This window comes from Protopterus annectens, chromosome 1.part2 (genome assembly GCF_019279795.1).
Source record: "Protopterus annectens isolate FY-2018-M chromosome 1.part2, PAN1.0, whole genome shotgun sequence".
In the NCBI taxonomy this organism is placed as follows: domain Eukaryota; kingdom Metazoa; phylum Chordata; order Ceratodontiformes; family Protopteridae; genus Protopterus; species Protopterus annectens.
In genome coordinates, this window is record NC_056727.1 from 727445937 (window position 1) to 727469722 (window position 23786).

A 23786-nucleotide genomic window follows, 5' to 3' on the forward strand; every position below is an offset into this window, starting at 1 on the left:
CAAAAAAAGCACTTCAAGGTCCAGTACGTTTGATATTATGATCATTCTCAATTTGTGTGATTTGCTCATATGATATAGACCCTCAAAATATGGGGGCCCCCAGTTTGTCACTTGCAGAGGCCCCTAAAATACTAACACTGGCCCTGATTAAAATGACATGCAAATTACTTTAAATAATATAAACAGATGAGGATATTATGACTAGCAGAAAACAAAAGTTATTGTCCATTTTACAAACAGTTTTTGAGGGCTCACCCTGACTACTGTGTGCACAGTGAAAGACATCATGCCATATTACAGATGGCTGCAATTTGGCAAAGGGCTTCAGGAAGCTGTATCAGAACTGCAATCACAAGCTGTAAATCAGAAAGGGGTTTGAGACACAGCCCCCGTGAGTAATTAATCAGGAAATCAGCATGGTGCACTTATTAACAAGGTGACTTGGCACTGCCCTCCACCCCTGAATGCATTATTAACCTGAAAATATACATGGGACATCACTCTAGGAGTATGGGCTACTCTGGAGCACTGGATATGGTTGGGTAACTAATGCTTTAAAAGTAATAACAATAAAGAAACCAACAGTTAATCATGCAAAATCATTACAGTTGTACAGAGCAAGTGCAGCAACAATGTACTATTACGTTCCTTGCCCTGTGTGTAAAAAAGTTTTGCTGACTACCAGGATTCTTGGCATCGAACACTGAGACACAGTGGAGCTATATCTTGTAGTATTTGTTTTTTTTCTGTAATATTCACTTTGGTCACCCATTGTGTAACAACAATAAACATTTCCTGTGTTGTATGTTATAGTGTAATAACATCATTCTTGGAGAAATTGAAACACAAGTGGTGTTACTGTATTGTGACATATACCTCATTGCTTAATTATGCAACACTAAGAAAGTAATTTATTTTCCAAAACAATCAATTGTGAATCATGTTATAAAAATATGAAACCATTATGAAGAATATTACACACTGTCTTTAAAAAATATCATTTTAGGGTCACTGCATTCAAAATAATAATGTTTCTAATTTATAAATTAAATCAACACACAGGAGTAAAGTATAAGGTTAGAAACAGCTAGAAGAGGTACTGGGGGACTTCCTCTGATTTTGACTTAAGTGGGAGGGGGTACAGATTGACTTTAGCTCATGCCTGAATTGTAATTCAACTTCAAAGACTCAAGACTGCAGACAATTAGAACTGTGTCATTTTAATTATGTGTAGTAAAGGTAGATTAATTTGTGCTGCATATGCTTATGCAAGTAAACAGCAATGTTATTCTGCTGTTATAATCTGCTTAGATCTTCTTAAAAAAACAAACAAACATTAGAACAATGCCCTGAAGGATACATCTACATGCTTTGATGTGTTTTTATAAGCACTCTGTCCCTTCTCTCAAGTAAATCAAAAAGAACCCACATTTTTCATTTGAGTATGGTGTCAGCAGCTTACAAGCAGTTTTCTGAAATTTCTACCTTAGTAGATCTCCTTACACTGACACTACATTTCCAATTGATGAAAACAAAATGGACTGTGGAGTTAGGATATCAGTGTCAGGAAGCAGTAGATTCAAAGTAGTTTACTAACTTACAGTAAAATACATTGAAGAGACTGTCCTAAACCACAACTCCATAAAACAGCCATTTATTTAACAAAGAAAAAGTTCTAATTACAGTGTTGTTCGGGACAGACCTACATCAGCTGCCTAATAATTATTGCAGAAAACTCTACAAGTCGGTGGACCATTTTACTTAATGGAGTCTCTCAGTGTAGCATCTGGTGTTTTCAAGAAACTCATCATCAGCAAAAGAGGACAGTACATCTTGTTCAGCAAACTGTCCTGTTGGATGAAACAAATCAGGTTTATCTGCTTACCCGGTTTCATATTTTCTTAACACTACTCAGAAATGCATGCAGTCTAGATGAATGAAAAGTCTGCAGTGAACTTTCCGAATTTTCTTTTAGCAAAGCGCCTGAAATTGTAACCATCATAGCTGATTGTAGGTGTCTTAAATCCTCTGCTCAACGAAAACCTAACAATCTGTCTAATAAAAGTTAAGGTACTTTTTTCTGCAGTTAACAATAACTTAGTATCAAAGGATGTGACAGAAGAAAGAACATCACGGACAACTATTACTGTTATCAGCCTATGAGAATACAGATTCTATCTGAGGTAAAATTTGAAGTAAATAAATAAAAAGAAAATGAGATTGAAAACACACTATCTAGTCTTAGGCATTCAATCACCAAGTCCAGCGCACAGGGGTTAAAGCTTGGACTATGAGTCAGATGACCTGGGATGACCAATAGTCTGCTGTTTGCAGGAGCTGGCTGGGGAGAGTGGCAGTAAGTAACCTATGCTGGCTCATCCATCATAGTAGGAGGAAAAAATATACCCTGCTGTATAATTGACACCCAGTGAAGGTGGGTGCTGAAGCATGCAGCAGTAAGGGCTGAGATGTGTACAACCATCTTGGCACAATTTGACCCATGCACTGAAGTAAGTGTGTATCACTGGGGTGGAGTTGTGGGTATCCTGTGTATATAAACCTTATTTGTGTGAGGGGAAGGGGTATCAAGGGAAAATTTTAGAAGAAAAAGGTGATGGCTGCCTGGATGTCAGTCCCTGAGACCAGCACTCACCCATGGGGAAAAGAATCGGGTAATGAAAGGGCCGATAGTTACCAGGCACAGGAAACATCATAAAAATCTGGGCTCCATGACTTTACAAACTGTTTAAGGGTATTCCCCTGATGTAATTAACCCTGCTACTGGATCCAAGTACTGTTAATCTTTCTTGAGAACCCTTGATGGCAGAAATCTTGCTAGTTACTCTAAATTCACATGTTTGCTGATGGGAGTGGTGGCCTCTAAAAAATCTGAAGACAGTGCTGAAAAATAGCAATGAAATTATTATATGCTTAAAGTGAAGATGCACAAGCAAAACTATATTTAGACATGCTCACTTTTTAAGAGAGGATTTCCTCATTCTCTTATCCAGTTTAACTGCTTTAACTGCTTTATCCAGTTCTGAGTAATATTGTGGGATATATATATATATATATATATATATATATATATATATATATATATATATATATATATATATATGGTCTATATTAGATCACCGAACACTTAAAAAAGTGAACGGTGATTAATCGACTCTATGCAAGCGAAAGCTTACAATCTTGAACTGTCAGAACAGCAGTTTTTTTATCCAAGGGAAAAAATCGCTGTTCCAACAAAAAAATAAATAAAACACAAAACACTTTAAATATTACATTAAGTGGGGGGGCTTCGCCCCCACATCCCCCCTACTTAAATATACCAACTCCGAGACTGCACTACAGTGCCAAAAATGGCAAAGTAACGAAGCAGCCAAGTGAATTCTTTCCCAGGGAAAAAATTCGCTTAAAAGCCGCTTTGCTATTTTGCCATTTCAGTCTTTTAAGTTCGGCCAAGACGCATTTGAAAGAATGCGTCTTCGGTCTTCTAATAGGAACCCGTATATATATATATATATATATATATATATATATATATATATATATGGGTCTGTATGACTAGGACAAATTACAAGAACATAGAAAGTAAAAACACTGACCCATAATAGCGAACCTGGAAGAAGTTGAATATACTAATCATCGACGTCCATAAAATTGACTACCAGCTTTATAGGTTCATAGGTTCATAGGTTCATACTAGGCTATCTGCCCAAGGGCATTTATAAGCCTAGCCCATAGTTATGTGGCTTTCGCCACCCCTTTAGTTTGAATAAAACTATGCCTATTATTTTGCTGTGCCTCTGTCAAGCAGTGACACTGAAGTAATCCCTGGGGTATATCTGCGATCTACCATCCATTGGTCAAGATTCCTCTTGAACAAGGCCAGCGAGGTGCTCTGCCTCACATGTACCGGGATTTTGTTCCACAGCATAGGGAGTCTCTGGGTGATGAATTTGTCCCTCCAGCACGTTCTATTAATAACCGTGTCAAGGTTTAAGTCTCCGCCTTGTGGTTCTGAGGGATCTAGATTTTTGAGGTGAAGCATATTCATCAAATCTGGGTTTGACATGGCCTTATATGTCAGGCACAGGTCACCTCTGAGCAAGCGGTATGAGACTGAATAGAGCTGGAGTTCTTTCAGTCGGGCAGCATAAGACATATTTTTGAGACCCTTTATCCTTTTGGTGAGGAACTTTTGGGGCCTTTCCAGCTGCTGCAGGTGTCGGGTCAGATACATTCCGAATGGGGCATTGTACTCAATCATAGGTCTAATGAGTGATGAGTACAGGGGGACGATGACCTCCCTTGATCTAGATCTGAATCCCTTCATGATCAGGTGGGCAATGTAGAAGGTTTTCCTAACTACTTTAGCAACATGAGTGTCAAGCGAAGGCTACTGTCAACCTGGGTCCCCAGATCCCTGATGACTTCTTCTGTGCTCAGTGGATTGCCACCTATATGGTAGCTAGGGGTAACCTTGTTTCTCCAGAAGGGTATGACTATGCATTTCTTGGCGTTTAACTTTAGGCCATGGCTCTGGCACCAGTTATCCGCTTTCTGTGAGGCCCTTCTGAAGGATATCTGTGTCAGATGTGTTTTCGACTATGGCGCCCAGTTTGCAGTCATCTGCAAACTTTGTCAGCCATAACCCTCCTGTGTTTGCTTGTACTTCAGAAAAGTAGATGCCGAACAAGAGTGGACCCAGGACTGAGCCCTGTGGGACACCACTTGTGACAGGCTTTGAGTCTGACATGGCTCCAGCAACTCTGACCCTGTGGGTTCTGTCACTTAGCCAGTTTGCAACCCATCTTGTGATGTATGGGTTTACATTCAAGCTGATGAGTTTTCCGATGATACCTGAGTGGGGTATTGTGTCGAAGGCCTTTGCCAGGTCGAGGTAGGCTGTATGGACTGCCTTTCCCTCATCAATGGCCTTGGTGACTGTCTCGAAAAAGTCAACCAAGTTTAAAAGGCATGATCTGCCTTTGACAAAGCCAAACTGGGTTGGATCCAAAGTCTGCAAGTTCCCTATGTCTTTATTTATGAGTTCCATTATGATCCTCTCCATGGCTTTGCAGATAAGGCTTGTCAAGCTAATGGGACGGTAATTACCAGGGTCGGTGGAGGCACCGCCCTTGTGAAGTGGGACCACAGTCGCCGTGCGCCACTCCTTGGGTACGTATCCTGAGGTGAGGCTAAGATTAAACAGCTGTCCTAACTGCGGGTTTAATTCCTCATTGAGTTCGTGGAGCACACAGCCGGGGACACCATCCGGTCCCAAGGATGCTGTGTTTTTTGCCTTGGAGAGGGCAGTTCTCACCTGGGCATTGGAGATGTTTGGGGTTCTACAGTCCTCTGGTATAGATATCTCTCCTTTTGGGGGGGAGGGGGGGAGAAGTTTACACTGAACCTGTCAGCCAGTATGTTGGCAATGTGTGTAGGTTCAGTAATCTTCACATCATTTTGAACTAATTCTGAGCATATCTGGGAGTTTCCTCCTAGGTTTCTAACATAGCTAAAGAAGGCCTTATGATTGTCTTTTGAGTCCTTGGCGATTTTTCTCTCAAAATTTGCCTTGGATGATTTTATGAGAGCTCTTAGTTTTTTACTTATAATGATCAAAGGTGTCTTACCTTTCAAGGATTTTGCTCTATCTTGTAGTAGCTTCCTCCTTTTGTTGTAGAGCTTGTTTATGGCTGGGGTCCACCAGACTGGACGCTTGCCTTTGGTACAAAGAGTCTTAGTTTTGTTTGGGATTGCCTGATCCATGCAGTCCTGTAGGTGCTGGTAGAAGGCATTTGTAAGTGATTCAGCGGTTTGAGTAATGTTTACCACTGGCTCAGGGGCCTTAAAGGAGACCACGCTAGTTTTTAGAAGTGTGAAGTCGGCTTTTGAGAAGTTTTTCACTGTGGTCTTTTTATTTCAGGTGGGGGCGGATGAGGACCTCCAGCGAGATTAGTTTATGATCTGATCTCACCAGTGAGGGGTATACTTCGGTGTTGAACATTGTGATCCCATGTTCGTGATGATGAGATCAAGTATGTTTTCTCCTCTTGTGGGGATGGTGACTAGTTGTTCCATGGCATTTGAGTTTATGAACTCCAGGAACCTTTGGGCTAGAGTGTTTGGGCTTGAGTAGTGTTCCCAGTCTATATTAGGGTAGTTGAAATCACCTAGTATGATGGTGTTTGGAGATACATTTATCCCTCCAATGTTTTCAGGAAGGCCATGTGAGGTTCCTGAGTTTGAGAGGGTGGCCTGTAACATGCTACAAATTGCAGAGCAGTCTTGCCTATGGTTAATTGCACCTGGATGGTCTCCGATGCATCGTGTTGCCACCAACCTTGAGGTGTGGGTGTCCTTTATGAATATGGACACCCCCCCTCCTTTCTTGGTGTTGTCCGGATTTTGGGGCCGGAACGCATGATATGAGGTGAAACCTGATAGTGCTGGGGTGCTCTCAGGAGCCTTGAACCAGGTTTCTGTCACAGCACAGACATCGATGTTCTCCATACTGAGAAGGGCCTCGAGTGCATGCATCTTGAAATTGAGACTTCTGGCATTGAGCAGCATTACCCTTAGTTTTTTAGAAGATCGATCGGCGATAACACTGAGGTTCTGAACATAAAATAAGCTAATATATAAGATGTAGTACTCTTAGTTGTACTTGTGCATATAGCTACTGCAGTGGCCATAGCAGAAGTCAAGAGATTCTGTCCCGGGAGCATATATGAAACAGTGCTGTCTCAAAAGAGAAAGGAGGTGTTGGCCATGGACAGTTATCTGCATAATCTGGAAAAGAGAATTAAGACTAGGAAATACTGCCTTGAACCAGGTTTCTGTCACAGCACAGACATTGATGTTCTCCATACTGAGAAGGGCCTCGAGTGCATGCATCTTGAGATTGAGACTTCTGGCACTGAGCAGCATTACCCTTAGTTTTTTAGAAGATCGATCGGCGATAACACTGAGGTTCTGAACATAAAATAAGCTAATATATAAGATGTAGTACTCTTAGTTGTACTTGTGCATATAGCTACTGCAGTGGCCATAGCAGAAGTCAAGAGATTCTGTCCCGGGAGCATATATGAAACAGTGCTGTCTCAAAAGAGAAAGGAGGTGTTGGCCATGGACAGTTATCTGCATAATCTGGAAAAGAGAATTAAGACTAGGAAATACTGCTGCTGCAAAAATGAACTATTGAGTCTCTGCAAGGGTAGAGTGGTCCCCAAGATTACTGCATTTGGTGAGAAACTGAGAAAAACAGTTGCTCATCATCATAAAAGTGATAGTAGTGAGGGGGAAGATATAAGGTATGCAGCCAATTAAAGCAAAGCGTCACTGTTTCAAAGGATGCATCCTGTTTACTAGTTATTGATGTGTTGGTCAACACATCTACTGAATATACTGTTAATCTACCTGCCAGAAAACAGGTGAATAGAGCTTGCAATCAGAAACTAATTAAAGGGTGTAGGTTATGAATTTCACTACAAGATTTAGTTGTAGACAATTTACCACTAAAAATAGGTGCATTTATTCATAAATAAATGTCTGATATGAGTACCAGCACTTATATAGTAGTAATGTCAACAGAGCAAAACTTGAAAGATTGCTGTACTGTAACTATTTGGCTTATGGAAGGCACCTTCCTTATTAAAGGACAAATCTGCCATCAATTGTGCAGCATACATGGCTTTTACATACAGTATATTGTGTTAGCACAACAGCTATACTTTTAGTGTATTGCTTAATAAGCAAAAAAAAAAAAAATCACTGAAAGCATACAATTATCTAGGACAGTGTCTCTTTGACATTGTTATGTGTACAGGGCTTCACAAGCTAAAGTTCATGTTGTGTGACTTTGAAATAGTTTCCATGAAAAGCATCACACAAAATATTAATGGTGCTACTCCAAAAGGTTGTTTGTTTCACTTTACTCAGCACGTGTGGTGGAAGGTATAGAGTATAGGTTTAGTGCCATTGTATGGCAAATGTAGTGCATTTCAATTGTCCGTTAAAAAATTAGTGGCCTTATCTTTCTTGAACGAGACAGATGTCAAGTCCACTTTCTTTACATTGAAACAAAAGCTTCCCTCTGAGTGTAAGGATCTGTTAAAATACTTTGAGGTAAACAAGGTAAATTTTCCACTAGAGGTGCTGTATCATCCCATTTTCCACCCCTGTTTCCGGTTACATTTTGGAATGTGTCTGTCCTAAATAAGTTGCTGCTGTCTGGAACTCAGAACAGCGTAGAGGCATGGCATTGATGTGCATGGTGCCTGTTAGGATGTAGAACTGCTGAGCTGATTTCCATTATGGATGTCATTGTTAGGGAACAGAACAGGGCTGAGGAGCATAGCAGTAGGGCAAAACTGTGTGCAGGTTGTCCCACCTCACTCAAGAAATGTCGACTTCAGCAGAGGATGGAATAATTTGAGAGTATATTGGAGAACCAGGTAAAGCACACACACACACACACACACACACACACACACACACACACACACACACACACACACACACACACACACACACACACACACACACACACACACACACACACACACACACACACACACACACACACACACACACTGGTGCAGGGGTTAAAGTTGTCACCTCACAGCAATAAGTTCTCCGGTTTGATTCTTGGCTGGGGTGCCTTCTGTGTGGATTCTGCATGTCCTCCCTGCATTCACATGGGTTTCCTCTGGGTACTCATGTTTCCTCCCCCATTCCAAACACATACATCTGGAGCATTTATCCCCAGGCCTCTGCTGAAAATAGTCACTGTCCTAGTCGGACTTTCCCAGTTAACAAATGTTAAATAAAATAAATATATACATATATATATATATATATATATATATATATATATATATATATATATATAAATAAAACAAAGTACAGAAACCACCACATATGTGTGTGTGTGTGTGTGTGTGTGTGTGTGTGTGTGCTAATGACCTGGCCGAATGAGTGCTAGTTGACAGCTGAATAGTTGACTGTATATGGTTGACTAGTCAGCTGACTGACAGGTGTGCAAGACTGCACAAATTGAGGGGATTTGGAGATTTACCTTTACTCTTTGTTTGTGTGATATCATATATAGTAGTATACATATATATCAAGGGGAGTGGGGGAGTGCAGAGGGCTTGCCCCCCCAGAAAAAAACATGTTTTATTTAATTTCTTGGCTCATGTGTATTGGTGCATTAACATTTGTGTTATCGGCATTTTGACGTCAACATTTTGCCAGCTAACAATGGCTGTTTCGGCATAGGTCTCAACCTCTTAAGAGGACCAGAGTAGAACACAGACCCTAACAATGTGTGACAAATGGTCAAAATATGGAACACCCTATTTTCGCACTGCGCGAAAAGTGCCATCGCCATGGAGCATGGTAGAACATCTGCAAAATTCAATAAGACACATTTCTCAGATCCAAAACCTTTATTTTTATAATCTGCAATACCATAACCACACCATAAGTAAATGAAACAGCACAGCTAAGGTGGTACAGTGGTAGCATTGTTGCCTCACAGCAAGAGGTTCTCCTGTTCGATTCTTGGCTGGAGTGCCTTCTGTGTGGAGTCTGCATGTCCTACCCGCGGTCGAGTGGCCTCCGAAAGACATGCGTGAATGGGTGGGCCTTTGCTGAAGGTTGGGCGTTGGGCTGGCAACTGGGCAGTATAAAAATCGACTGCCAATTATTAGCGGACCAGAGTTCCGCTGTGGCGACCCCTAACCGGAAAAAGACCAACAACAACTTTACAAAAATAAAAATCACATTTACTACATTTCCTAAACAGACATTACAAGTCACACAAATTATTTTAGTTAGACCAAGTTAAATACAGTGGCGGCTGGTGACTTCAAATTAAAGGGGGGCTGCAGGAGACAGCTGAATGGGTGGGGCCAATGGGAAGAGGTGTGGCCAACTATAAAGGGGTGGAGCTATGCTCAAAAACATAACAACTGGAACTTTAATTAAATATGCTGCCCTGTGTGCCAAACCATCATTACAAGAGTCCAATCAAGACAAAATGAAGTGTAGAAGAAAAAATATTTCAATGCATTGGCTGCATGACAGCTTACTTAATATCTAGATGGAAAGAAAAAGGTTGTGAGGCATGAAAAACTAGATTACTTTTTAAATACATTACTGGAATACTAGTCAAAATCAAGTATAAATAAAAACAAGCTTCTCCTTGCACTGCAGTTCTAATTATAACTTATATTCAGCTTTATAAAAGTGTCAAGTAACATGCTGAAAGTAGAAATCTCTGTGATACCCCCACTTGTAAAAATGTTTCTTATCCAAAAAAGACCTGCTGCCTGACAACTATCTACTTGTTTCATGGGGAAAACATGATCAAAGTAAAAAATGAACAGCAAACAAGAAACAAGCTCAAGATAAATTGCTTAAAGGGTTACTGCACAGGTTATGGACCACACATGATAGATTGGCATTTTGTTTAGTTTACGGGTAAAGCCTGCAAAGATGACTGCAAATCTCCAACAAATGTAATGCGCTTCTGAAAATACCATAATCCTGTCCTTTATTACAAATATTGTCATATGCATTTCAATACCTAAGGCTTGTACATTATCTAGTTATGTAAATATTCTCTGCCTGGCAACAACAAAAAGGCTTTCAGTGTTGGTAATTATTTAACAGTATGCTTATTAAAGGTTACTTGCATCTTACAATCTCAGACAAGCTTACCCAATGGTTATTAAAGCATTGCTACTTAAACACAAAGCAACAGGGCACTGCGACAGCATGCATTTTCTGAATAATAAGAAGCATAAATCAACAGTATAAAAATATGACAGAAAACCAGAACATTCTGCAAAATCAAGGACAGATGAAAAGCCACTGTTGTACTTGTGTCTACCTTGGATAGGGGAATACTCTGCATACTTATACTGCATATCTGCTCCTTGCCTTGCTTTAACATATCCAGAGTCACTACATGGGGGAGTGGGGTGAAACAAGTATGTCACAATTTGAAATGTCTGTGGCTGATGGTGATGGCTCTGACACTCATACCTCTCAACCTCAGAGCAAGAAATCTGGAAAAAGCCATACATAGAAGTGGGACACAGGCCCAAAAATAAGGACAAATTTTAAATATTGCTCTTATAAACTTAGAAAGATAATAGAATAGTAGTAGGTCTTGCATTCGTATGAAATTTCTGAAGGGTATGAAATCTGAAACTCAAATGTCTGCCATTATTTTTAACTTCAATCTTTAATGATTTGCCACTAATTTGGCAGAAAACCACAATTTTATGAAAAACAGACCAAAAATGTGATGCAAAAATATAAAATTGCCACACAATACAGTTGGGAACCTGTCAAAGAAGGGACCCCTTTTTAATATTAGTACTGTTAACTTGAGCAGCTGACAAAATAAGAGCATCTACATGCATTTCTGAAATAAAAGTAATCTATAACTCTGATCATTACAGTTATTTATAATTGTAAACCCTCCACATTTTCTTCCAAAATTGCCATTTTGCGGAGGAATTATTAGGGGGAGAGCAACATTTTGAGCCATACTTGGGGAAAGTTGAGAGGTTTGGATATTCCTAATTCTATAAAGCAATTTATTTGCACGTACCTCTCAACCTCTTAATGCAGGAAATCTGGACAAGGCTTAATAGGTTTATAGGTTGGTAGGTTCATGGGTTGGTACTAGGCTATCGGCCCTAGGGCCTATGCAAGCCTAGCCATAACAATTTCCTGGATATTTCTTCCCACAATATTTACTTCTCCAGGCCCCTGTCTAGCAGGGTGACTGACATGATCCCCGGGGTGAATTTCCTATCTCCTATCCAATCATCAAGGTTCCTTTTGAAGAAGGCCAATGAGGCACTCGGCTTGATATGTATGGGCAGTCTATTCCAGAGTATGGGGAGTCTCTGGGTCAGGAACCTATCCCTCCAGCATGTTTTCTTCATTGTGATGACAAGGTTTAGATCCCTGGAGCGTGTGGCTCTGAGGGATTGGGATTTCTTTAAGTGGAGCATGTCCAGCAGCTCAGGGTTTGACATGGCATTGTTTGTTAAGCAGAGATCGCCTCTTAGTAGACAATATGCCACAGAGTATAGCTGGAGTTTTTTTAGATGGTCAGTATATGGCATCTGCTTTAGGCCTGTGATTCTTTTAGTGAGGTATTTCTGTGGCCTTTCCAGCTGTTGCAGATGTCTTGTGAGGTACATACCAAACGGGGCATTATACTCTATAATGGGTCTAATGAGGGATGAGTACAGTGGGACAATGACCTACTTTTTTCTGGATGAAAAGCCCTTAGTGATGAGGTGTGCCACATAGAAGGATTTCCTGACTGTTGTTGCAATGTGGTTATTGAAAGTGAGACCACTGTCCACCTGTGTCCCTAAGTCTCTCATTACACTTTCGATGTTTAGTGTCCTGCCACCTATGTGGTAATTCATGGTTACATGTTTTTTCCAAAGGGGATAACTATACATTTCTTGGCATTAAGCTTGAGCCCATGGCTCTGGCACCAGGCATCTGTTTTTGTAAGGCCCTTTTGTAGAATATCCACATCATTTGGGGATTCAATAATGGCTCCCAGTTTGCAGTCATCTGCAAACTTTGTTAGCCAGAGTCCCTTAGTGTTGGCCTGTACTTCAGAGAAGTAGATGCCAAGAAAGAGCGGTCCCAGGACTGAACCCTGAGGTACTCCACTTGTCACTTGTCTGGAGCTGGATTTGGAGTCGGCTACTTTTACTGTCCGGGTTCTGTCAGTAAGCCAGTTAGCAACCCATCGAGTGACGTAGGGATTTATGCCCACCTTAGTAAGTTTATCTATGATTCCAGAGTGGGGGATGGTGTCAAAGGCCTTGGCGGGGTACAGATAGGCTGTGTGGACTGCCTTACCCTTGTCCACAGCTCTGGAGACTGATTTGAAGAAGTCAATCAGATTCAGGAGACAAGATCGGCCCTTCATAAATCCAAACTGGGTGGGGTCCATTGTTTGAAGGTTGCCAGTGTCTTTGTTTATAAGTTCCATGATAATGCGTTCCATGCCCTTGCAAATCAGGCTTGTCAGACTGATGGGACGGTAGTTCCCGGGATCCAAGGTGGATCCTCCCTTGTGGAGTGGGATAACTGTAGCTGTGCGCCACTTAGTGGGCACGAAGCCTGAGGTGAGGCTATGATTAAACATGACACTTAGGTGAGGTGCCAATTCATTTTGTAGTTCATGTAGTACACAACCTGGGATGTCATCTGGTCCCATGGATGCTGTATTCTTAGCTTTGGAGAGTGTGGTTTCTACCTGTGTGGCCGTGATTATCGGAATTTGGCAATCTTTTTGTACTGAGATAGGCCCTTTAGGGGGTGAGAGTGGGGTGAAGTTGGCACTAAATCGATCTGCCAGGATATTGGCAATATCCTTGGGATCAGTATATTTAATGCCATTCTGTTGTAACTCAAAGCAGATCTGAGCATTGCCATTTAGATTCTTGACATAACTATAGAATGCCTTGTGGTTGTCTTTGGAATCTTTGGCAATTTTATTTTTGTAACTAGCTTTTGAGGATTTTATGAGGGATCTCAGCTTCTTACTGAGGCTGGTGAGGGAGTTTTTTGCATCCTGGGATTTTCCTCTTTTTTTGCAACAGTTTCTTCCTTCTGTTCTATAGTTTGTTTATAGCAGGAGACCACCAGATTGGCTTCCTTTTTTTTGGAGAAGAGCATCTTGGTTCTATTTGGGATGGCACGACTCATGCACGAGTGGATGTGCTCGTACAGTGCCTTAGTGTAGGATTCTGCAGTTGAACTACCAGATCCCGTCTACATGGGTGTTGTGAAGTTTGTCACTTCTGACTTTAGTAGCTTGAAGTTGGCTTTGGAGAAGTTTTTTAAGGAGGTTTCCTTACTGGGGGGTGGGGGTGGGATGTGGATGTCAAGGGTGATTTGCTTATGGTCAGACCTGACCAATGAGGGGGTCACCACTGGTGTGGAGCATCTATCTCCCATGTTGGTAATGACCAGGTCTAGGATATTGGAGCCCCTGGTGGGACTATGGATTAGTTGATCCAGGGCATTGGAATTTATGAATTCCAAGAACCGTTGGGAAAAGGAGTTGGTACCTGAGTAGTTTTCCCAATTAATGGCAGGGTAGTTGAAATTACCCAGTATTAGGGTGTTTGGTTGTATCTTAATATTTTCCAGTATGTTTAGAAAGGTGTAGTGAGAATCTTGGGGCATGGTTGGGGATCTGTAACATGCTACAATTTGGATTACAGTCTTACCTAGTGTTAGTCGCACCTGGAGAATTTCAGATGCATTGTGTTGGGCAACTAGCCTGGAGGTGTGAATATCCTTGGTGAATATGGACACTCCTCCACCTTTAGTGTTTCGGTCCTGGTTTTGTGGCCAAAAAGTGTGGTAAGAATTGTAGCCTGGTATTGCAGGGGTGCTCTCTGAAGTCTTGAACCAGGTCTCAGTTACTGCACAGATGTCGATGTTCTCCATTTTTAGGAGTGCCTCGAGAGAGTGCATTTTGTGGTTTAGACTTTTAGCATTGAGTAGCATTACCTTCAGATTTTGCATGCTTGTATCTGTTACAGTGGTGGTTTTATCCTTTGAACCTTGCCTAAAAAAGGCACTATAGGGGTGGCAAGAGCTTTAGCTAGTAACCTGAATCCCAGGGGTGGCAGGTGCAGACCATCTCTGGTAAAGCATCGTGGTTTGTCGATCATGTCTTCCCAGGCAGACAAATACTGGATCCTCTTTGAATGACACCAGAAGCTTAGCCAATTGCTGAAGTCAATCATTTTGTCCTTATACTGTGGTATCATTCTTGGCGAAGGCAGGATGCTACTCGGGGCTAGGGTCATACCTGCCTGGGTCACATGATCCAAGAGCTGGATCAGATAACTGTAATGTGCATACTGCTTTACTTCTGCAATGATTTGGATTTCATTTGAAAGTTTTATTTTGCATTTTACAGCACAGACCTTAATAAATATATTGGGGGAACATACAAACAGTACTAAAATTGCTCTTGTATAAACTTAAGACAGTTGATAGAATAACAGGTCTTGCTTTAGCATGCATTTTTCTGAAGGTTATAATGTCTGAAACTCAATGTCTGTCATTATTTAGTGACTTCATTCCTAAATGATTTGCCAAAAAACCACAAATTTTATGAGGAACAAACCAAAAATAAGAAGCAAAAATCTATTCATTCTGCAAAAATCTGGACAGTTGAGAAGTATAGTTCAGCTGGGGCTGTCTGAGTTTGCTGCCCTTCACCCCTCATAAAATCAAGGTCGAATGGAGCCTCCCCCCTGCAGCCATTCCAAGGTCCCATTCGTTGGTTATTTCGCCCCATTTACCATAAACACTGTAATGTGCATACTGCTTTACTTCTGCGATGATTTGGATTTCATTTGAAAGTTGCATTTTACAACACAGACCCTAATAGATATCTGCTAAACAAAGCAATACAGTCTGACAATGAAAATATACTTAGCATTAAAACTTCTCTGCCCTTGAAACTCACATTAATTGAAACAGCATTGAAACCGACATTCAAAGAAAATACATTTTGCCAGTGGCAGATAAAGATTAACTTTGGGCTGTTTTCAAATCATAGACCCCTTTTACACGAAACATACACATGCTCTTTGATACACCTTCCTTATTTTATTAAATGATATTCCTTGTACAATACAGTACAGTTGTTAGAGGGCATTTTAAATTTATTGTTTTGAACATTTTTCCAGTAAACAATGAAACAAAATGCATGCACCAATAACGACAAACCTGCCCAATTCAGAACATCTCCATCATAAAAGTCTACTTAAACTTACATTTCCATCATAAAAGTATACTCAAACTTCTACAGTCCACCAGTATCAGTAAATATGCACAATCTTTCAAGATAAAAGTCATCTAAATTCCACATTAAAGAAATCTGTAACTAATGAAGAGGTTGCTGCTAGCAAACAACTTTATATGTCATTGTTTCATCTACAAATAAAGTGGTTGTTGCCTTTGAGGAATAAATTGCCCATGTTGCATTAAAAAATGATAAGCTAGTAATATCACAGTAGGGAATGGATGGCAAACTGACAGGTTCATAGTTACTAGGTATCTTCACCAAAAAGGACTGCAGCATCCACCCCATTTACAACACAGTATCAGCAATGCATCTACCTACTGTGGGAGTAGAACCCACAGCCTTCTGCATCAAAAGCAAGTACACTACCTGTTGTGCTATTAACAATGCAAGTAGACTCACCATAAGCAGCACTAAACTTTTGTTCCCCTGCAGCTCTCAGCTCCTTGTAAAATCTACTCGACACTCTGCTGCATCTCTGAACTTTGCAGCACAAGAAATCTGGAAAAAGCCAAAATTTATTGGGGGGGGGGCAAAAGCCCAAAAACCAGGGACACATTTTAAACATTGCTTGTATAATGTTGGAAAGTTGCTACAATAAAATGCTGCCTTACCACCATACAGTTCACTGCCAAGCCTTAAACCCAGGGGAACCCTGTGCAAAACAGTCAGAGCAACATACCACTATGCCAAATCAGCTGTTTTGTGAAAGAGAGGAAGACTGAAACTTAAATGACTACCATTTAGTGAATTCAGTTCTCACCATAGCTGTCAACCTCTTAGCACAAAATACATGAACAAAGCCAATAATGGGGGAATACAACCCCCAAACATATTCAGTTCTCACCATACCTCTCAACCTCTTAGCAGAAAACACATGGACAAAGCAATTAATAGGGGAATACAGCCCCCAAACATATTCAGTGAATTCAGTTCTCACCATAGCTCTCAACCTTAGCACAAAAAACCTGGACGAAGCCAATAATGGGGGAATACAGTCCCAAAAATAAGGACACATTTCAAATATCCATGTTATAAACTTATGTACTTTCTGAAGAATATGAAGTCTGAAATTCAAATGCCTGTTATTTTTATTTAACATTTATTAACCAGGAAAGTCTGATTTGGAACAAAAGCCAATTTTCAGCAGAGCAAATATGATGCAAAAATCTGTAATATTTTGGACAGATGGTGGTGGGTAGGGAATTCAGGCCCTTACTACCTGCACCTAAGGTACAGGGTTCAAGCCTGAGTATTCTCTACCCACCACCATGTGTTCTCTCTAGCCACCAGTATGTAGCAACTGGGGCATTTCACACACACACACACAACAATACTACTTGCATTTTACATTTACCACTTGTTCTACCCCTGTCCTACAGCCAGGTCTGGGCCAGGCAAAGGTGTCTAAAAAGGGTACTTAAAACCAGAGCCCTCTGTACATTTACAAGAATGTGCCATTTAAGACATTATGCCTTTGAACAGTTATACCCAAAGAATGCAAGAATGCAAAATCAAGTTACACTCTAAAGTTCTACCAGAAAACAAAACCGGATACTTTAAATCATCTCATTACTGTAAATAACTCACTTCTGACATCCATCCTGACATACCTCTCAACCTCTTAGTGCAAGAAATCTGGACAAAGCCCTGCCCAACGTACTAGGGGACAAGCAGCACAAAAATAGAGACACTTTAAATATTGCTCTGATAAACTTAGAAATGATGCTCTCATAAACTCATGGCATACAGTTTCTGCAAAAAAATGGCAATTACTTTCAGAAATGTACTAGGGGGACAAGCAGCACAAAAACAGAGAGACTATAAATATTCTTATAAACCTAGAAAGTTGCTAGAATAACAGGATCTGTGTTGGCATACAGTTTCTCAAAGATATTGCAATTACTTTCAGAGACATACTAGGGGGACAAGCAGCACAAAAGGAGACACTTAAAATATTGCTCTGATAAACTTAGAAATAATGCTCTTATAAACTCTTGGCATACAGTTTCTGCAAAAAATTAGCAATTACTTTCAGAGATGTACAAGGGGGACAAGCAGCACAACCATAGACACTTTAAATATTGCTCTTATAAACTTAGAAAGTTGCTAGAATAACAGGACCTGACTTGGCTTACAGTTTCTCATAAAAATGGCAATTACTTTCAGAGACGTACTAGGGGGACAAGCAGCACAAACAGACACACTTTAAATATTGTTCTTATAAACTTAGAAAGTTGCTAGAATAACAGGCCCCACTTGGCTTACAGTTTCTCATAAAAATGGCAATTACTTTCAGAGACATACTAAGGGGACGTACTAGGGGGACAAGCAGCACAAACATAGACACACTTTAAATATTGTTCTTATAAACTTAGAAAGCTGATAGAATAACAAGGCCTGTCTTAGCATACAGTTTCTGCAAAAAAATTGCAATTACTTTCAGAGATGTACGAGGGGACAAGCAGCACAAACACAGACACACTAACTATTGCTCTTATAAACTTAGAAAGTTGCTAGAATAACAGGACCTGACTTGGCATACAGTTTCTCTAAAAATGGCAATTACTTTCAGAGACATACTAGGGGGACAAGCAGCACAAACAGACACACTTTAAATATTGTTCTTATAAACTTAGAAAGTTACTAGAATAACAGGGCCTGACTTGCATACAGTTTCTCTAAAAAATAGCAATTACATTTAGAGATGTAATAGGGGACAGGAGGCTCAAACACAGAGATACTTTAAATATTGCTCTTATAAACTTTAAAAGTTGCTAGAATAACAGGATCTGTACTAGCATACTAGTTTTCAAGAAGAGATAACTATTACAGCTAAAACACTTACCTCTGCCTATGTAAGCATCACCAGCAGCTCGCCTCAATGCAATCTAAAAACTCTGAGTTCACAGCACAGCAATAGCACAAATAATCCACAAAACTGATGATCCTTGTTGTCAAGCTCCAGCAGGCAGCAAATAAAACCTCAGCCTTCTGATTGATGATCCACCAAAGCTCTTCAGCTCACTGACTCCTCTCCTTCTGGCAGGCAGGCTTCCAAGTGCCGAAGTCCCCAAATGGTAGCCGCTCACTCCTTCCTTCTTCCCGAATCCCGGTCTTCTTCCAAGCAAGTTGTTTTCACAGAAAGTATAATCCCCGATTTCTGGAAGCCTTTTCAAGCCATTATTTTGCTGTGAAAAGGCTTCCCGGAATGTGATTGGCCTGTATTGGGGAGCTCTCATTGGCTCCCATCCTCCTGAGAAGCTTTACTTGATTGCCTCGTAGACAGCATTCGTGATTGGCTGTAAATGTGGTCTATGAGCCAATAAAAACTGTGGAGCACAGCCAGCACTGTCTAATGTGGAAGGACTTTAGAGCTATGCATTGGTTTGTATACCGCGATGCTGATTGGCAGTAAATTGCGGTAAACAAACCAATCAGAATCTGTGTAGTGGAGCCACAGCTGTTCTATGTGGAACAGTGGCTTTGCTCATCGTTAAATGTGAAGCATTCCGCATAATCCGGAGCACTTGGATGCTCAGGTTTTTTTGGTATATATACACATACACATACATACATACACACACACACACACACACACATATATATATATATATATATATATATATATATATATATATATATATATATATATATACATATATATATGTATATATATATATATATATACATATATATATATATATATATATATATATATATATACATAACTAGTGTTGGGTACCCACCGAACCTGTGGCTGCAGAAAACTCCCGATTATCTTTCCATGTATGAGGGCCCCACATGTAGCAGCTGCAAGTTTCTCCATCTCCTCCGTTCCTTGCTCTGCACCTCCTGGGCATTTCCACGGCTATGTAATCTCACCACATGATTTGCAACCTTTTTTTCCATTGCATTTGTTTATTAATTTAAACTTGCGTGTAAGCTACATTCAGTCAGGTCTGCGTCAGTGAAGTAAGGGACCTGATTGACTACAGCAGCCAGGGATGTAAGTTCTAGTTTCCTGATTGGCTGCAGGAGCCAACCACAGAAGTAAGTTGAAGCGATGAGGCAAGGACGTGATTGATCCTTGTAAAGCACTTCCTGTGTCAACTGTCTTTAAAAAAGGCACGTATGTAGCAAGCATTACCTCCCTTCTTCTTTTTCTTTTTGCTGTAACCGGCAGCCTGGTGGATCGGTTCTGTGGATTACTGGATTGAGTATGGATTGAGGATTCAAGCTTTCCAGGAGCAATCATGGGACCAGCAAAGGAGTTGTACTTTTAACTGCCCTTCTAAGGGCAATTTCTAAATGATCTGAAAAACTATCCTTTTAAGATCATTTTAAAAGGGCTGAACTAGTCTGGTCTGTGTGAAGAAGAAGCAAGCAGCAGATCAGTCTACAGTCGTGGGGAGGGATTATTAGCAGATGATTAGGAGCAGCCTTCTATCAGCTGCAGAAAAGGTAAGTTGCTGTTTTTTTTTTTTTAACTTTATTTTTTGCTGGGGGTAGGGAGGTGAGGAAACCTAAGGGGGTGATTGTATTAATTTTTTGTGCCGAGTTCTGGTGCTAAGAGGATTGGGGTGGGTGAGGTTGTAACAGTTTTATTTTACCTTTGTCCAGAATTTTTCATCTAAGAGACTGAGGAAGGGAGGCTTGTCAGTAATAATTAATGTCCAAATTTGAGGTTGTCTTTTTAGTCAGTCTTGCATAAGAATATTCATTCATTTATATTTGCTTTGTCTACAATTGTGCTGAAAAATTGATAGTGGGGGGATAGTGACTGTGAGAATGTTGCAGAATATACAGATGTTTTAATGTATAGCAATGCAAACCTGTTATTTATTTTATTTATTAATTTATGTTACATTTGTTTACCGGGATTGCCCGACTGAATACATGTTCATTTTCAGTGGAGGTCCGGGGAGAAAAGCTCCAAAAAGACATTCAACAAACTGTTAAATTTTTACAGTTTAAAACGCAAAATAAAACACAAATAAAAGTATTTTTACACAGACGTAAAACACAAAAATAGATACACAAATAAATTATTAAATTTTTACTCAGATGGAAAATTCTAGACAGTGTTTTTAAGAATAATAGGGTACTGAATACCTAGTAGGCTAACCTGGTAGTAGATCCAAGGAGATCATAGGATTTATAAGTTAAGAAACAATAAAGTGTAGGCAGTTACGCTAGTATTGTTTTGTGTATCCCAACAACGTTTACAACTATCCCTGATGCTGCACCTTTGTTCTATGATAATTGTTTGCTCTCTCTTATTACTATTATTATTATTATCTTATCTACTTATTGTGCTGAGAGGTTGGGCGGCAGGTTAGGGGTATAATGCTGCAGAATGTACAGATATTGTTTTAATGTATACTAATGCAAACTCTGTTGTGCTAGTATTGTGTATACTGGTAAGGTTTATAACTATCCCTGATGGTGCGCCTTTGTTCTATGAAAATGTTTTGCTTTGTTCAGAGTTTTTGTGCTGAGAGGTTGGGAGAGGAGTTAAGTTCTGTGAGAATATTGTACAATGTTCAGATGTTTGCCTGGTGTTTATCTGTTTCTCATAAAAAAAATGTGGGGTGATGCAATGCATTTTACTATCATTCCTTTGGTAGCTTGTAAGCACATTAAATTTTAATGTTATGCCTTTGTGTTGCTTTTATTTTGTTTTCACTTCATCCAGAATTATTGTGCTGAGACATTGGGAGGGTGGCTCTTCAGAATGTACTGATGTCTTAATACAAATTATGTTATTCTAGTATCATTCTAAGTTTATCATAGCAATGTTTTAAACTATCCCTTATGTTATGCCTTTGTTCTGCATCTTTTTTGGCTTTTTCTGGAATTGTTAAGCTGAGTGTTTAGTAGAGGGGTAGCTGCTGTGAGAATGTTGCACAACATTTCATAGGTTCATAGGTTGGTACTAGGCTATCGGATCCTATTTCCTTGGAATTTTTTTCCCACAATATTTACTTCTTTGGGCCCCTGTCTAGCAGGGCGACTGACATGATCCCCTGGGTGAATTTCCTATTTCCCATCCAATCATCAAGGTTCCTTTTGAAGAGGGCCAATGAGGTGTTCTGCTTGACATGTATGGGCAGTCTATTCCATTTACGAGTTGTCTGGAATGATGCTGAGAGGTTAGGAGGTTGGTACGGGCTGTGAGAATGTTGCACAATGTCCATATATTTGGTAATTTTGATCTATTCATCAAAAATGTTGGGGTTACAATGCATGCTACTGCAGAATATTTTTCTAGCATTGTTATTAGCTGATAAGCCCAGTATTTTAAATCCCTACTGTAATGTTTTTGTCTTTAGGTGGTTTTGTTTCATCCAGATTTATTATTGTAATGTTTTAAACTATCCCTTATGTTACATCTTTGTTCTGTCATTATTTTTGGTTTTTGCCTGGTATTTTTGATCTGTTCCCCGTCAGAAATGTGGTTTCATGCAATGCATGCTCCTGCAAAATCTGTTATTCTACCATCTTTATTAGTTCATAAGCACATTGTTTTAAATCTCTAATGTTACACCTTAGTCTTGTTTTTTACTTTGTTTTTACCCCATCTAGAATTAGTGTGCTGAGATATTGGCTGGGGGGGGGGGGGAGAGAGCTGTGGGAAGTATGCAGAATGTACCCATATTTTAATGAATGCTAATCCAAACCCTATTATTCTAATATCTTTCTCAGTTTATCATAGCAATGTTTTCAACTATCCCTGATGTTTCACTTTTGTTCTGTGGTTATTTACGAGTTGTCTGGAATGATGCTGAGATGTTAGGAGGTTGGTAGGGGCTGTGAGAATGTTGCACAATGTCCATATATGTGGTAGCTTTGTTCTATTCATCAAAAATGTTGGGGTTACAATGCATGCTACTGCAAAATCTTTTTCTAGCATCGTTATTAGCTGATAAGCCCAGTATTTTACATCTCTACTGTAATGTTTTTGTCTTTAGGTGGTTTTGTTTCATCCAGATTTATTATTGTAATGTTTTAAACTATCCCTTATGTTACATCTTTGTTCTGTCGTTATTTTTGGTTTTGTCTGGGTTTGTTAAGCTGAGAAGTTAGTAGAGGGGTAGGGGATGTGAGAATGTTGCACAAGGTTTAGATGTTTGCCTGGTAATTTTGGTCTGTTCCTCATCAAAAATGTAGGTTCATGCAATGCATGCTCCTGCAAAATATAGCATCTTTTAGTTCATAAACACATTGTTTTAAATCCCTAAAGTTACACCTTTGTCTAATTTTTTAATTTGTATTTACTTCTTCTAGAATTATTTTGATGAGATATTGGGGGGGGGGGCTATGAGAATTATGCAAAATGTACTGAAGTTTTAATGGACACTAATGCAAACTCTGCTATTCTAGTATCTTTCTTAATTTATCATAGCAATGTGTTAAACTATCCCTGATGTTATGCATTTGTTCTCCAATTATTTTTGGTTTTGTCTACTAGAATTATTGTGATGAGAGATCGGGGGTAAGGACTGGGAGAATGCTGTAGAATGTTTGCCTGATATTTTTGGCCTGTTCCTCGCTCACAAAATGATTATGCAGCACAATGCTGAGGGCTGAAGCTACTAGAAGCATGGACTTTGTATCCTCCACATAATGCATGGTACATTCCCTGGCTTTATGCATTTGTCCAAAGTTCTTGTACAAAGGGGCGGGGGGGGGGGTTGGTTGTGTCTCCCGTTGTTTGACTGGTACTTCTGGTATGCCCATTATCGAGGTTTTCTAGCAAGTCCATGATTTTACTCCTTTGTTCTGCCAGTGATTTTGGTTTGTTCAGAATTGTGTGCCAAGAGATGGAGACACTATAATACGTGTATGAAAATGTGACACTGCATTCCTGAAGTTTGTCTGC